A 12,473-nucleotide genomic window follows, 5' to 3' on the forward strand; every position below is an offset into this window, starting at 1 on the left:
GCCTGCAAATGCAGGGGACACGGGTTCGATCCCTGATCAGGGAAGATCCCACATGCCACGGAGCAACTAAGCCTGTGTGCCACAGCTACTGAGCCTGCAATCTAGATCCCATGAGCCATAACTATGGAGCCCAGGTGCCACAACTACTGAGGCCCATGCTCATAGAGCCTGCGCTCTGCAACACAAAAAGCCACCATAATGAGAAACCCGCGCACCACAACGAAGAGTAGCCCCCACTCACCACAACTAGAGAAAGCCCGCACACAGCAATGAAGACCCAATGCAGCCAATAAATAAATAAATTTATTTTTTTTTAAAGTTACAAGTGTTTTGCAAATAGAAGGCACTACTGTCACCATGTGAAAGTGACAAGCCTGGCCCCCTGGTGTGAGCTGCCTGGAGTACGAACTTTTTCGCATTTTGTGAAATGTGAACAAGTACCGGGTATTGGAGAGCTGAGGTCGGGACAGGGCCCCCAGAGCAAACAATCAGGTGTCAAAGCAAGACACCTGAAGGCAGGTGTCCAGAGGGACCGGTTTCTCTTCGCCATCACAGTTGGTTGATTCGGTTTTCAGCAAAGATGGGCAGAAACTCCGCAACAGACTGTCTGACGAGCTCTCCCCGGCACCAAGACCATCCTCACTGGCGACAGCAATGGCGCCTCGCCACGCTCACCTCTCAGTCCCACCTTCGCTCAGATGCGTCCCACGAGCCCTCCTCCTCCCTCTCTGCCCTCGACCATGCAGGTCACAATCACTTCTTCCCAGCACCTTCCCCTCCCCCATGAGCCCCCTCTCCCATCACATCAGCCTGAGCTCTCTCCCGCCACCCACACAGATGGATCTGACCCTCGAAGCTCCAGGCACAACACATTCTGCTCAGGTAGGACGAGAACCAGCGCTTCTCAGCCCCGCGGCCCCGACTTCACCACTCCTGCTCCACTGAGTAAATAATCTCACCTTCTGAATGGTCAGCTCTCAACAAAACCACCCTGCTGGCACCGCACGTTGCCCAAACCATATCAGAATCCACCCAGCTCCAACCGCCTGGAAACTCAGGAAAAGGGGCCACAGGAACCAGGGCAGTGACGTGGGGAGAGGGGCCGCGGAGTATGCATCGCAGGCCCTTACATAGGAACCACCACGCAGGGCTCCCTGCGCCCTCCCACAGGGGTGCGTTAGGGCCCTAAACACAGGACCCGCGGTGCCAGCCCTCCCCTCACAGCTGCTCCTTCATGCCAGGTCCTGAACACGCGGTCCCACTGTCAACAGTGGCCCCAACTGCTTACACACATCCTCCTACGAGCAAAAAAGTGTGGGCAGCGTACACAGGCCGCACGTACTTATTTATAAACTACACACGCGAGGACGGAAGCAGTGCCCTGCGCACACTGTGCTGAGGTTTACGCCCTCATCTATGCCTTCTAGACCCCAGTGTGCGCAGCTCTGGGAGCCCCAGACAGAGGACCCCTCTCCCTGCTATCTGCCCCGCAAACCGGTCTCTGGCCACCTCTCAGCCCAAAGCCAGCCTCTCCCTGAAGTCTTCCGAGGTTGCCCAGAGCAGACTGTGTGCTCGGACATCACGGGGGACCGTGGAGCAGAGGAGGAGGGGAGGGAGGGACCGTGAGGCCATCAGAGCTCACGGGCCCAGTGGCCGAGCCCCCCCAGGTACACACAATCTTTCCCAACGAAGGGTTCTAATGGCGTTTCCCAGCTCTTAACCCGGGGCGGCTGCTTCCTGTGCCCAGACTACCAGCTCCTTGAGTCTCCGTGTGGCAGAACGGGGTCCCTAGCACACAGGCTGGGTGGACGCTTCCCAAATGCTCCCTTGACTTGAGGCAGCCGCCCTCTACCAAGTGCTCACTGAGGCCGCGCTGGGCCCCTCCCAGCTGGCCTGCACACGCCTTATCTCGTGCGATCCCCTTAACACCTTGGAGGCAGGCAAATGGCTGTTTTGGGGAAGGGAAAACTGACCTTCCCAAGGTCACAAGCCCTCCAGAGGCACAGCCGAGCAGGGAGGCTGTGAGCAGCAGACAAAAGCAACCCCCTGAAAGCAACACTTTCCTCAGAACCAGGAGGTGATGTGTCCGTGCTATGCAGGCGGCTCTGTCCCACCCTTGACCCTGACACTGCGTCCTCGGTGGCACAGCGGGAGCAGTTCCCTCAGGCACATAAATGTGCCCTGTTCCTAAACTCCAGCAGATGAACTACGTTATAACAGTAGAAACATGAACATTCACACTAAGCACGCAGCACAGAGAGGCCCATCAAACAACAAAAGCTCCATCCATGGAACAGCCACCGTCTCTCATCACTAAGAAACAAACTATGATTTCTATGGACTAAAGTTACTGCATAAGTTATATAATTATAACTGTGTATATACATTTATTATTTTTACTTTACTCTTCAGATGAAAAAATAATTAAATTCCAGGACCTCTCATTTAGAAGTAAAAGATTGTGGCTCTCGTATTTAAATACCAGTAGGATGAAAGCTAAGTTCTAAAGGGTGCAAGATTTATCTTAACAGCCAAAGTCATAGAAATACACTCGTTCAGCCAAGCCATCCATCTGTAAACATTACCCACCCTTGAAATCATGATGCATTATGTCCAGAAAGGTCCTCTGTTCCAACTGAAAGATTCTGGCATTTTATCGTCCTGCTGAAGGGGCACGCCAGGTTGGATTAAACCCAAGTCTGTGAGCCTCACACACACAAGCCAGCTTCAAACAGCCGGGAGGGACATAAGAGGTGTCAGCAATCTCTCCCAGGACACCTATTCCATGACCAACTCCATGGTGAGGGACCTCACACGGGCTGCTCCCCAACCCGGGGGTCACACACCTGGGTGGCCACCAGCTGGCCCTCCCACATCCTGGGGTCTTCTGCTTGATCCATCACCAAGGCCTTGGCCCTGTTGGCCCGCCAGCCACATCCAGGGTGTGTTTGCACCTGGAAAGCGGGTGTGGCTGCCCACATGGCCAGCAGGGGACCAGGCAGACAAGAGGGCAGCCAGGGAGCTCCCCACAGGCTGGGTCTGCAGGGCCAGGGTCCCGCACCCCAGCACCAGTGCTGCCTGGGACCCTCCGACTGCGCTCTCCACGCACCAGGCACTCCCAGCATGCACCCTGGCTGGGCGCGGCAAACACCTACACCTGCCCAGCACCTGTTCACTAAGGTGAAGGTGCATGTGACCAGAACAAGCTAATTGGGTCCCAATTAACCCAAGATGCAGGGGTCACGTCTTGCTCCCTCCAGCTGGTCCCAATGTTTCAACCAAAAAGGCTGCCTTTTGAGGAAAAACCAACTTTAGTTAACTGCAAACTGAGACGGCTTTCCTTCTCTGGAGTTTCCGGAGCAGCCCGTGTGGGCACCAACACCCTCACAAGTCGCACAGACTCGGGACAGGCTTGGGCCTGGGATGGAAGCAGAAATCTGCCAGTGCAGAGGGGATCAAGGGAGAGGCCCCAACAGAGGGCACCCAGGCCAGGTGTCTCGCATCAGCTATCGAGTGAAACAGTAAGAAAATGAACTTCACGTCGGCATCCATAGGTGAAAGGCCAGAGGAGAGTTTGATCTCAAAAAGCGATTGCTGAGAACAGAGAGGAGTGACTAAGGGAGAGGTCACACAGCTCCCCAAGCAGCTGCTGCCAAGCCACCCCTCCCCTACCTTGTCCCTCCACCCCAAGCCCACGTTACCCAGCCGGCTAGGTAAAATCTTTGGCCATAAAATCCTGTAATTTTATTTTAAAATGTATTATTAGACTGTTTCATGACCTTAACCTACCTGAATAGGTTTAATTCGAATTTAAAATAGCACAAAAATAAATTAATTAAATAAAATAGTGCAAAGGTCTTATCCCCCTGCTGGGACCATCCACTAACATAACTGCATCTCACCACAACAAAGCTCTAGTGACAGCAAAACTCTCTTCACCTGTGCATCACCAGATGCCACACCCTGATTTTCACAACAGAAGGATGGGAAGGAAAATTTAAACATACCATTTCATTTCCAAACTTGCAAAGATTTTTTTCATGACAATATTCAGCACTGGCAAGGCTGCAGTAACCCCTGTGTCCATGTGCAGTGCCCCAGCTTTTCTGAGAAGCAACTGGTAATACTTCTGGAGGAGCCTCTAAAAGTTCTTATACCCACCAGCTCCTCCTTGAGGAATCTACCCAAAGGATGTAATCAGAACGTCCACTGCAGAATTATTTATTTATAATAGGGAAAACTGCTAATAGCCTCAGTGTCCGAAAATGGGGACAGAATAAACAAATGGGACCTCATGAAACTTAAAAGCTTTTGCACAGCAAAAGAAACCATAAACAAGACAAGAAGGTAACCCTCAGAATGGGAGAAAATACTTGCCAATGAAGCAACGGACAAAGGATTAATCTCCAAAATATACAAGCAGCTCATGCAGCTTAATACCAAAAAAGCAGATAACCCAATCCACACATGGGCGGAAGACCTAAATAGACATTTCTCCAAAGAAGACATACAGATGGCCAACAAACACATGAAAAGATGCTCAACATCACTAATCAACAGAGAAGTGCAAGTCAAAGCCACAATGAGGTATCACCTCACACCAGTCAGAAAGGCCATCATCAAAACATCTAGAAACAATAAATGTTGGAATGGGTGTGGAGAAAAGGGAACTCTCCTGCACTGTTGGTGGGAATGTAAGTTGGTACAGCCACTATGGAAAACAATTTGGAGGTTCCTTAAAAAACTACAAATAGAACTACCATATGATCCAGTCATCCCACTCCTGGGCATATACCCAAAGAAAACCATAATCCCAAAAGAAACTTGTACCATAATGTTTATTGCAGCACTCTTTACAATAGCCAGGACATGGAAGCAACCTAAATGCCCATCAACAAATGAATGGATACAGAAGATGTGGCATATATATATACAATGGAATATTACTCAGCTATAAAAAGGGATGAGATGGAGCTATATGTAATGAGGTGGATAGAACTACAATCTGTCATACATAGTGAAGTAAGTCAGAAAGAGAAGGACAAATATTGTATGCTAACTCACATATACGGAATCTAAAAATGGTACTGATGAACTCAGTGACAAGAACAAGGAAGCAGATACAGAGAATGGACTGGAGAACTCGAGGTATGGGAGGGGGCGGGGGGTGAAGGGGAAACTGAGAAGAAGCGAGAGAGTAGCACAGACATATATATACTACCAACTGTAAAATAGTCAGTGGGAAGTTGTTGTATAACAAAGGGAGTCCAACTCGAGGATGGAAGATGCCTTAGAGGACTGGGGCAGGGAGGGTGGGGGGGACTCGAGGGGGGGGCGTCAAGGAAGGGAGGGAATATGGGGATATGTGTATAAAAACAGATGATTGAACCTGGTGTACCCCCCAAAAAAAACAATAAAAAAAAAAAAAACAGATGATTGAACTTGGTGTACCCCCCAAAAAATAATAAATTTTTAAAAAATTAAAAAAAAAATATATATATATAACCACAGGGTAGAATTTAATAGTCAAATTACATGAAAATATGTTCAGGATGGAATGAATGTTAAGTTTACAAAAAGTATGTAAGTTCGATGCATGATTTTATAATTAATAAATAAGCCTGAAAAGAATCTAAAAAACTGTTAATAGAGGTCATCTCTAAAGATAGTGGAATTACAGGAAATTTTAGTGATTTTTACTTTCTTCTTTTTCTTCTTCTTTGTTACATAGTTTCCTAATTATCTTCCATAAGTATATAATCAGGAAAAAAAGGATTTCAGAGACTAGATCCATGACACTGGTTTCAGCCGGACCAGAAAGAATCTCTGAAATAAAGTCAGGTTCAAAAAGAGGGTGGAACCTGGCCTACGGCCGCCCAGCCCCTGTCTGCCACACAGGAACTCCCCCAGGCCAGTGCAGCCTCCACCCTGAAAGGGCACCGGTCCAACCCCATCCCAGGGACCAAATTAGACAGAGACACACCCGGCCCCACAGTGTGTGGGCGTCACCCAGCCACTGGGGGGTGAAGAGGCCAGGCCCACCTGCTGCCGTGGGAAGGTTTGCTGCCTGGAGAGTCGTCCTGCAGGGTCTCGAACATCTGCACCTCCTGGGACCTCACTTTAGGCCTCATAACCTCAAACACTTAGCTTCGTCCAGGATAAACACAAGAACGGCCACACCCCACAGAGCAAGACAGGGCATCTGAGAGAGATGATTTCGGGGACTTGCTGGGTCCTGCTGAGCGGGGAGGGCCTGGGCCACCTTGGCCCAGCCCCACAGGCCTTGGGTGCCACCCGGAGGACAGGACCAACACCGACAAACGTCACCCAGAGAAAAGCAGTGGCGGCAGTTCCACAGAGCCCAGGACCACAGGCAACAAGACTCCTGATGAGTCCTCCCAGGAGCGCGAGGTTCAGCGTGGACAAAACAGAGCCAGCGAGGCTGTGACCACAGGCAGCACAGGCACAGGAGCAGGGGTTAGAAATGGCGCACGGATGCGGGCGTATGAATCAGAGCCACAGACGAAGGCATGCAGGAAGGAGGAGTGCGGGGCCCGGCTCGGGACAAGGAGAGACTTGGTCCCCCTCTGCCTGCCGTGAGCGGTCCCTGAGGAAGGGCCAGCCCAGGGTCACAGCCCAGGCCCCAGCGCGGCCCTCAGCCACCTCCACCCTTGCTCACGAGGCAGCGTCTCTTCACTCTGGCATTTCAGGCTTCCTGCTCCCTGTCTGCCAACGGGGTGGTAGCGGTGCCCACGTCCCAGGGCAGCTGGGGGCTTACATCAGCTAATATGATGCTCAGGACAGCCTGGCACAGGCATGGTGCTGCAGCCACTCTGACCACTGCCCGGGAGAGCCCTGCCAGGAACAGCCTGGCCTCCCGCCTTCGGAACAGTGGGATTTCACTCTGGAAACTCCCTCCGAACTCTGTGCGGAGGCTGCTGGCTCCAGGGCCACGGACCAGTCATCAGGGGCCCAGCCCACTTCTGGAGAACCAAGGATGCAGCGCTGGGAGCCTGCAATCCGCAACCCCAGGGCAGGGCCGCACCTTGCCACACAGCCCCATGTGAATGGATGGGAGGGGATGGGATGGGCCCTTTTTGCAAACTGGACAGAGCAGCCTTACTCTGAACAGAAACTCTAGGTCCATTTAGGCACCATGTCGCTCACACCCACCCAATTCTGGGCCAGTCCAGGCCTTGAATCCTGTCTGCACAGAGAAGATCCTGCGAGTCATTTGGCACGGGCCCAACTTAGGAGGTGGCTTTGTAATATGAGTAGTGTGTCCGCCAACAACTAGAGCAAGACCATTAAGTTCATTACACCTGTCCCTCTGCCAGCTGACTCTCCACACGCCAGGGATGAAAGTACACTGTGCCCAAGGAGTGCCACCCAGCCCCTCCCGGGCAGCTCCCACTCATCTCAGACAATTTGTTCTCAACTCCTGCACCTGCAGAAAGAACACAGCTGTAAACCTGGCTTCGAGATACCTGAAGGCCTAAGCACCTAAGAACAAAGTTTAGTTTGTTTGGAAGCTGGACCCTGGGAGGAAGACGAGGTGCCATGTTCCCTGATGCAAAAGAGGAGGGACATGGGGGGGAGGGGCCAGCGAGGGGCAGGGCTACCAGGCCAGGAAAAATACAGAGCTGCTCCCTGGATTCTGCCGCCCTGCAGCCCTGCTGAAAATAAAAGCAAGAGACACACCCTTTTCACTTCCAAAGCAAGTCACAGAATTCCAGGCAACAGGCAGAGGCCTTCCACGCACCCACGCACCATACATCCTGCAGGCTCCTGGGTGCCCGTGGCCCCACCCATCACTCCCAGACAGCGGTAATTTATTTATCCCTGTCATGTAACATTAGCAATCTGTCTAGAGCTTGGCAAGCACCAACTTGCACTGTCATATAAACTATCTGCAAACTTAAAGTTTCATAAATGCTTCTCTTTTCCAGCAGATGATAAAGCATCACTAAAAAAAGTTGTCATCTCCTTTTTAGTTCCTTTTCTCTCTTCCTCTTCCAAAGTAAAGAGGGGGAGGAAAGAAAGAATGAGCAAAAACAAAGCCAACCACAGAAGAACTCCTGCAAACAGAAATGATCCCTCAGCAGGATTCTTAACCTTGAGTCTCAACTCTTTTCCGATGCCAAGTAAATGAGTAAATGAATGGGGGAGGGGTGGCACCATGGCTGTTGGTCTTGAGGGGGTGCAGAGCAAAATATGCAAAACAAAAGTACAGTCATTAAAAATTAATAAAGGGTGTGGACAGCAGCCCCCACTCCCTTCTGCTCGTGGGGATTTGAGCCAGACACTCTGCGTCCTCATTAAGTGGTGTCTGGCAGGCTGCCGGGTTTTTAGTGGGTTCTGGGAATGCCAATATATTAACCAGAGGACTCTTTGCAAATCCTTTAGAGTTTTTATTCTAGAAAAGTCAACCATTTGGCACAGAGTAGCCTTATTTTTGTCCGGGAAAGCTTTCCACTGCCAATCAAGGGAGAAATTATAGCTATGTTCTTCGTAATTTCCAAGACCTATCTGGAAAACAAGCTTGGTGGAAAGAAAAGTCCTTACAAAAACAGCTTAAAAGGCCAAAGTACCATTTTTAGTGGAAATTCAAAGAAAAGCAATCCATACTCAAATCACATGGATAGGAGACAACACAAACATTATTTTCAAGTCCTCCTATGACAGAGAGAAAAACAGTATTAATTGGAAATAAGAGCCCAATATTTCTATAGCAATTAGTAGTACAGGTGCTCACCTGTGTCCCCTAGTTGCCTAAAAACAAAGCTACTAATCCCACCAAAAAATCTCCCAGATGTGGCAGGTCTTGTGGCCTAAATTTTCAGATGGAAGCAGAAGCTATACATTGTATTTAAAAACTGAAGATGCATCTTCCATCACATCCATGGTATAGGTCACAGTGTAACTCTAGACTAACAAAATCCCATGGAGGCAGAAAGTCACTTTGACATCAGAAAATAGTGGTTTCCAGACCTACAAAGGAAGGGGGGGTGTGGAAGCAGGGAAAGAGGGCACTGGGGACACCGTAGCATTACACACTGTTCACTTTTAATAGCCATACATCTATGTGAAGTATGTCAAACATTTCTAAAAATTTTCCAGGTTAACATGGAATGATCTTTTCATTTCTTTCTTCTGTATTAACTCTCACCCAAAAGAACAGAGATATCATAAGCCCAGAGGTAGAAGAAACATGGTAAGAAACTTGTAAGGGCCCCCGGGAAGACCTGACCAGTCACGGCAGCCCCAAGCCCTGAGCGCTTGAGTTTTACATGATGACAAAAAGCCATCACCTCCTGCCCAGACCATAGGGGTGACTGCACAGGGATCTGGACAAGCTTAGGGGTCTCTGCTGGACTGCAGGCCAGGAACCGTGTCCAGGACAATAAGTTACCGTCACCTCCCTATGCTTCCCTGTCCAGCTGGGAGGTGCCCCTCCAGCAGCCCCAAGGAAAAGCCAACCGCGTCCCAGGAGCCGCAGACCATTCTGCCAGGCCACTAAGTCAACCGAGACTGCAGCCCAGGCCCAAACTGTAAACACCTCTGCAGGCAGGCGGGTTCTGCTCTCAGCGCCAGGCAAAAAAACTATTCTTAGAGCACTGTCAGCAGTGGGCCGGGGGGGAAATAAATATTTGTCTACGTGTGTATATACTCCGGCGGCCGGGGGTGGGAGACTTTGACTCTCAAACGATATGCCAACAAACTGGCACAAAATCCCTTAATAAGCAGCTGGCACTGGCTGGGTTCCTCTGCAAGACTGTGGTCATGCAAACAGCCCCAGAGAAGACTCGAGAGACAGCCCTAATCCCTGCTGGGAAAAGTCTTCTCCATCGTAAATACAAGCCCCCGAACTAGAACCACAGCCAAGACTCTTCCAAGGGTAACAGCAAATGTTAAGAAATTAGAGGGGACTTTTAAAACAGGGAAAGAAGGCAGCTACAAGTCCACTGCAGCAAATCCCTTACTGGCACTTACAGTCCTGGTCCTAATTCCTAACAGTGTGTTCAATGTCAATAGCAAACTGAAGCTCTTAAAAGAATTAAGCTCTCAAAGATCATGAGGAATATACCCTCATGTTGTAAAAAGCACTTCTTTGCAAGGGCCATCCACAGGTATCCAAGGATTGATAAGAAACCAAATATTATAATTCAATACATGTACATGGATAATATTCAGATCCACTCCTTTGTTCACGGTATGACTCAGATTTGACATGACCCTTCACTGAACGTAAAGAACATGTTCCAAGAGAACTGGGCAGAGTACAAGGGCAGATGTACAGATGACAGTGAACACAACACAAGCCTCGGAAAGACTAAACCCTCCTATGCAAATGCAGGGCTGACTGGATGCAACAGGCAGTTTCTCCCCAGACTCTCCAGGATCTGTCTTGTGACCCCAGGGGACACAGACTGGGAGAACACCCTCTTGGCTAGCCAAACAGGCAGAAGGACCATTTTAAAAGGAATCTTCCTGGTCTAGCCCCCAGGGATGCACCAACCTCTGTGCCAACCACAGGACCACATATTTCCAAGAGCAAGGGAGGCTCACCATCGCCACCCACCTCCACTGCAAGAAGCCGACCAACAGCATCTCTGGAATCAACACCGTGCAGCTTATCTCACCTCATCCCACAAAGCCTACACACAGCAGATCATCCAAAAATATTTATCACAATCATAACTAACATTGAGAAAGCAGCACTGAACTACAAGCGAGGGGTCCAGGGATGCCAAGTTGCCAAAATAATTAGAAAGAAGAGAGAAAGAGAAGGGAATAGACGGGACCCAGAGGAAAAGAAGCAAATCAAAATTATCCAATTTCAGCTAAGTGCAAGGGTCTCTGGGGAAAACAAAAATGAGGCTAGTTTATGTGTCCACCGGCACTCAGTGGTCACTCCTGCGTCTGGGCCCCGTCCGCTGTGAGTTTCCAGCTGCGCCAACCTGCGCGCGCTCACCCGGAAAGGGGCCCGACCCACCGGCCTTCTCCAGGTGCCACCCACCCGCCGCGGTCCCCGCTGTCCGCCTGAAGCCTCTGCCTCATCGGAAGCCTCCTCCTTTTCCAATTAAAAAAAAAAAAAAAGTTTAAAAACAAGCCTTTGCCCTCGGGGCCAGCAAGGGGAGCTGCCCAGCACCGAGCCCAGGTCTCGGGCGGCGCACTTACCGGGCGCGCCCAGTCCCAGGGCGGGAGGCTGGGGTCCCGGCAGGCGTCCTCTGTGCTGCGCCCCGCAGACCGCACAACAAAGGCAGGGCGGCCGGGCTGGGTGCTCGTCGCTTCCTGTTTATTCCGCCGCGAGGGTCACAAAAATTCTGCCCACGCCCGCTTCCTGAGGGCGCGGGGCGCAGCCTGAGGGCCAGCGGCCCGGGGACGAGCGGCTTTCCAGCTGCCACGGGGCCCCCTGCGGCCCGCGCCCGGCTCAGCGCGCGGGGTGCCCGGGACCCGGGGTGCCCGGGGGCCAGGGTCCTCCCGCCCCGCTTCTCCCTCTCCGCAAACTCGGGCGGGTCCCGCACAACCTGCCCGCGGACTCCGTCCCCGCCGCGGCGGCGCACAACCGCCCCGGGCACCGGGAAGCCGACGGCGCAGTGGGGGCCACCCTCCTGTGCCCGTCCCCGAGAGCGCCCCAGGCGCCGCCGTGCCCACCGCGACGCTGCCGGGACTCGCGCGGGTTGGGGCGGCCCGCCGACGGCGAGGCTCGCGGACGTCCCGTTTCGGCGCCCTGTCCTCTCGCCTGCGCCCCCGGCCCGCGCGGCGCCGAACTTGGCCGGACGCCGCATTACCGGGTTGGCACTCACCTGCGGCCGCGGCTCCGGAGCGAGGCGGCGGGGGCGCAGGGTGGGGGCGCGGGCAGCGGGGGGCCTTTTTAAGGGCCGGATCGGCCCCGGCTCCCCGCGCTCCCCGCCCCCTTCCACGCTCCCCGGACGCGCAGCCGGCCTGGCGGCGGCGGCTCCTCTCCGGCTCGCAGGGAATCCCCGGCCCGGCCGTCCGGCCCGCAGCGCCGGGAGGGGAAGCGGGAGACGGTGCTGCCCGCGGGTGCCGCCTCCGCCTCCGCCTCCGCGTCGTCTGTCTCCGGCCGGCCCGCTTGCCGCGGCCGCGTCTGCCTGGCGGCCCGCCGGCCTCTCCGCCCTCCCCATCCCCCTCCGAGCGGGACCGACGGCGGCCTGGCGGGGTGGGGGCGGGGTGGGGGCGGGGTGGGACGGCCCGACCCCGCGCGGGCCGCGCCGACCTCCGCGGGCCGCGGGCACCGAGCTAGGAGAGCGGGCGCCCAGGCCACGGGACCCCCGGCTCCGCAGGCGGCGCGGCTCGGCCTCGCGGGGCGCGCGCCCACCGCCGGCCGGCCGGGGAACTCCATCCCGGAGCCGGAGACGGCGGCGGAGGCGCCGCGGGGCTGGCGGGGACTGCGCGCCCCAGGGCAGCTGGCTTTCGTGCACCGGCCGAGTCGCACAGTAGGACTGCAG

At 53.3% G+C, this 12,473-nt stretch overlaps 1 protein-coding gene across 10 annotated transcripts in view; it reads right to left on the reverse strand.

The window, feature by feature from the left end:
* The window catches only part of LDLRAD4 (low density lipoprotein receptor class A domain containing 4), a 291,731-nt gene extending 279,579 nt beyond the window's left edge, over window positions 1-12,152 (reverse strand). For 8 of the 10 annotated variants that reach the window (XM_057698964.1, XM_057698962.1, XM_057698959.1 and 5 more), the window contains exon 1: window positions 11,811-12,152. The gene's annotated coding sequence lies outside the window, so the exon portion shown is untranslated. Of the gene's footprint in view, window positions 1-11,181; window positions 11,269-11,810 lie in introns of those variants that run through there. The other 2 variants (XM_057698965.1, XM_057698961.1) reach the window with 1 other exon arrangement.
* Window positions 12,153-12,473: the final 321 nt, after the last annotated feature.

This window comes from Hippopotamus amphibius, chromosome 11 (genome assembly GCF_030028045.1).
Source record: "Hippopotamus amphibius kiboko isolate mHipAmp2 chromosome 11, mHipAmp2.hap2, whole genome shotgun sequence".
NCBI classification, from domain to species: Eukaryota; Metazoa; Chordata; class Mammalia; order Artiodactyla; family Hippopotamidae; genus Hippopotamus; species Hippopotamus amphibius.